Source organism: Lolium rigidum, chromosome 1 (genome assembly GCF_022539505.1).
Source record: "Lolium rigidum isolate FL_2022 chromosome 1, APGP_CSIRO_Lrig_0.1, whole genome shotgun sequence".
Classification (NCBI taxonomy): Eukaryota; Viridiplantae; Streptophyta; class Magnoliopsida; order Poales; family Poaceae; genus Lolium; species Lolium rigidum.
Genome location: NC_061508.1, coordinates 40167769 through 40171574, shown reverse-complemented (window position 1 = coordinate 40171574; position 3806 = coordinate 40167769). Strand labels below are relative to the sequence as shown.

At 46.9% G+C, this 3806-nt stretch overlaps 1 pseudogene; it reads left to right on the top strand.

Moving 5' to 3' along the window:
• Positions 1-418: 418 nt before the first annotated feature.
• LOC124706937 lies at positions 419-955 on the top strand (annotated as a pseudogene).
• The last annotated feature ends 2851 nt before the right edge of the window (positions 956-3806 follow it).

Genomic DNA, 3806 nt, shown 5'->3' with positions numbered 1-3806 from the left:
CACCCAATTAGTTTCTAGACTCAGTCTCTACAAGATGCTCATAGGAATATAGCGTGCGTTTATAGCTAGGCTACTGAATGCACATATTTGTGATGTCTGGATTGTAATGTGTTTACCAAAAGAAAAGACGATAAACCCTGTAGTCTAAAGTCTAAGTAACTTGGAGAGGTAATTAAACGGACTGCCATAGAGCCACATCTTCATGCAAGGTCAAACGTGAACTCTTATAGATCCTTGTATTTAATCTGGACTCTGGAGGCAGGCCCATGTCGGCTCGATCTGGGATGGAGAAGCAAAAAACCTAACGAAAATAGGAAACAACGTGGGCAAAAAGTCGAGGAGAATCAGAACCCGAGCGATCGATCCGCCCACACGTCGGCCCTCCGACCACCACCAGTTTGACAGCGGCTGCGAGGATATGCATCACGATCTTCCTTGGTCGGCGGAGCAGAGGAACTGGGCGGCGCTGCCCCGCGACGTGCTGTGTATCATCCTGAGCTTTGTCCCGCAGGCCGACATCCTCCGCGGCGCCGGCTTCGTGTGCGCCTCGTGGCGGCGGCTAGCTCAGGAAGAGCCTCTTCTCTGGCGGCGCATCGACCTCGCCGCCGCCACCGACGAGAACGAGGACGCCCCGGCGAGGTGGCAGGCGATGGCGCGCGCCGCCGTGCTGCGCAGCGCCGGCCGCTGCGAGTCCTTCCGCGGCCGCGTCAACGGCAAGTTCCTGCTCTTCCTCGCCCACAGGTACGCATCGATCTCGTCTAGCCTCTCACCTCTCTCGAATCAACCAATCCCGAATTCCTGATCGCGTGCGTGCTTGCAGCGCGCCATCGCTTCGGAACATCCACGTGACGAGCCGATTTACCACGTCCAGCAGCAAGCTCATCAGGGTGGTGGCGAAGAAGCTCCCTCTGCTGGAGCAGCTCGTGCTGTCGGACGACGGCCTGATCTACCGTGAAGCCTCGTTGGCCGCATTCGTCGAACACTGCCCACGCGTCGAACTGCTCGACTCCGGCCGCTGTTTGCGTCTGAGCGACAGAACGCTGCGTGCGATGGTGGAGAGCAGCATCAAGGATCTCCGGCGGACGGGACGTTTGAGGGGGCCGTGACCGTGAGTGCCTCACGAAAATCTGTCCGGCCGTAAATTATCGTATGACGCTTTCTTCTATCTTTTCCGGAAGGCCAAAAGAAATTGGTATTTGCAAGTGAATTTTGTCGGATGATTAATTGAGTGATCATTTTCTTCTTGCCATAGAACATTGAACATGACAATCATCTTTTCCAGATGGTCTTTATGGCATGCTGATTTGAATACTCCCTCCCGTACAGGTTTACAGGGGTATTACGCATTTCGAGACAAAATTTTAACTATTAATTTAGTTAACAAAATATAAGATATACATCACAAAATTATACTATTGAAAACTTCTTTTGAATATGAATCCAATGAAATAATTTTTGTGACATATATCTCATATTTTATTAAGCAAATTTATAGTCAAATTTTCTCCTCGAAATGCGTAATACCCCCGTAAACTGGTATGGAGGTAGTACCTTTTTATTAATTATTTCCTTCCCTTTTTCTCATGTTTGAACTTTCTTTTTTTCTAAGCATTATTCTCTCAACTTCCATTTCTAATGGACTGTTGCGGTCAGAAACCCACCGGCGAGCAACGACGGGCAACACAGTAGAGCCGGGAGGCTTCCAGAACTGCGGCTGGCCCTGGTCCCTCGAGCGACGGCCCGCAAAGCCTCGGCACGCACGTCCGATGCTGGTGCAAGGGCGTGTGACAAGGTATCAACTTGTCAATGCCTATGGATTGTAGGCTAGGGTTTAGTTGGAAGTAGAGGGCAAGTAGATCTCGAAGGTTTCAGCCGAAAAGTACTCGACGATTATGAAAACTAGGGTTTGTAAACAATGATTCGATGATCCCTGCGTCCCTCGACTCCCCCTTATATAGGAGGTGGAGCCGAGGGATTCGTGCTGTACAAGTTACAAAGTCCGGGAAGGTTTCTAACTTATCCCGTAAGATTACAAATAAGACTTTCTATTACAACTCTAGCTTTCCTTAATAATATCTTGGGCTTCCGAATCTTCTTATTCTTCGGGTAATGGGCCTTCAGTAAACTCCGGGTACTATCTTCGGCAGGCCCATTAGGGATGCCTATGTCAGTAGCCCCCGGGATTTTGCTTGAATCGTAGAGTCAGGGAAAATCTCCACTGTTTATTTTTACTCGACAACTTAAACTTTTCTATATTTCTTCATATAAATTTCTATATTGTACAGGGATAATGGTAGTTGGGGCTAGTTCATCTGACGGATCAGGTACTAGTTAACTGCTCTAGTGGCAATCCGCAAAAACCTACTTCAAAATCACGTCCCTGGACATGATTTCGGGATACTGGTGACAAGGGATTAACTTATCAATGCCTATGGATTGTAGGCTAGGGTTTAGTTAGAAGTAGAGGGCAAGTAGATCTCGAAGGTTTCAGCCGAAAAGTACTCGACGATTATAAAAACTAGGGTTTGCAGACAATGATTCGATGATCTCCTCGTCCCTCGACTCCCCCTTTATATAAGAGGTGAAGCCGAGGGTTTCGTTTTGTACAAGTTACAGAGTTCGGGACGGTTTCTAACTCATCCCGCCAGATTTACAAACAACACTTCTTATTACAACTCTACTTTCCTTAACATATCTTGGGCTCTCGAACCTTCCTATTCTTCGGGTAATGGGCCTTCGATAAACCCCGGGTACTATCTTTGGCAGGCCCATTTGGGATGCCTATGTCAGTAGCCCCCGAGATTTTGCTTGAATCGTAGAATCAGGGAAAATCTCCACTGCTTATTCTTTATTCCACAATGTAAACTTTTCTATATTTCTTTATATAAATTTCTATATTGTACAGGGATATTGATTTTTGGGGCTAGTTCATCTGACGGATCAGGTACTAGTTAACTGCTCTAGTGGCAATCCGCAAAAACCTACTTCAAGATCACGTCCCTGGACATGATCTCGGGATACTGGTGCAAACTTCGACAGGTGCCGCTTAAGGTCTTACCATTCTGTCGAGTCCGAGTCAAATTTATCGAGTACCTAACGCGTCCGTTAGGATTTTTCTTCGTATCTGTTGATACGGATAAAAGTAGCAGAGCGCAGTCTTCGGCGATGCCACGCCCAGCAGAGTAGATCTGGGGTCTTACCTTCGCAAATTTGCGGCATTCAGAAATTGATCGCAACTTTGGCGTTCTGAGAATATATTGTCGAGTGCTTTTCCGGCTGTTGGAATGGCACATTTTATCGAGTCACATATGACTTATATTAATCTCCCGATGGGAGTATATGTAGAGTTAATTGTAACTCGAAATATACTCTCTTGCTGTTCTATCTTTCTTTCTTTTTCCTTTTTATATTTCATCGGGCACGCGAACAGCGTTCCCGATGGGAGTAGCCCCCGAGGCTACAGCCAAGAACTTGTGCTTGGTTGTAGGCTCAACATTTTAGTCCACCTTGTCGCTATATTGCCATTATCTCCCGATATTCTTTCTCTTCTTTTCTTTTTATCTATCGGGTGCGCGAACAGCGCTCCCGATGGGAGTAGCCCCCGAGGCTACAGCCAAGAACTTGTGCTTGGTTGTAGGCTCAACATTTTCTATATTTGCCATAGTCGAAACTTTACTTTTTTCGAAGTAGCCCCCGAGCATTTGGGCAAAAACTTGTTTCTGACCAAAGGCTCCCGAAGTATGCAAATAACTCATCCTGTCGCCATTCTCCTTTTATTTTTCTTGTCGACATATTTTCCCTTGGCA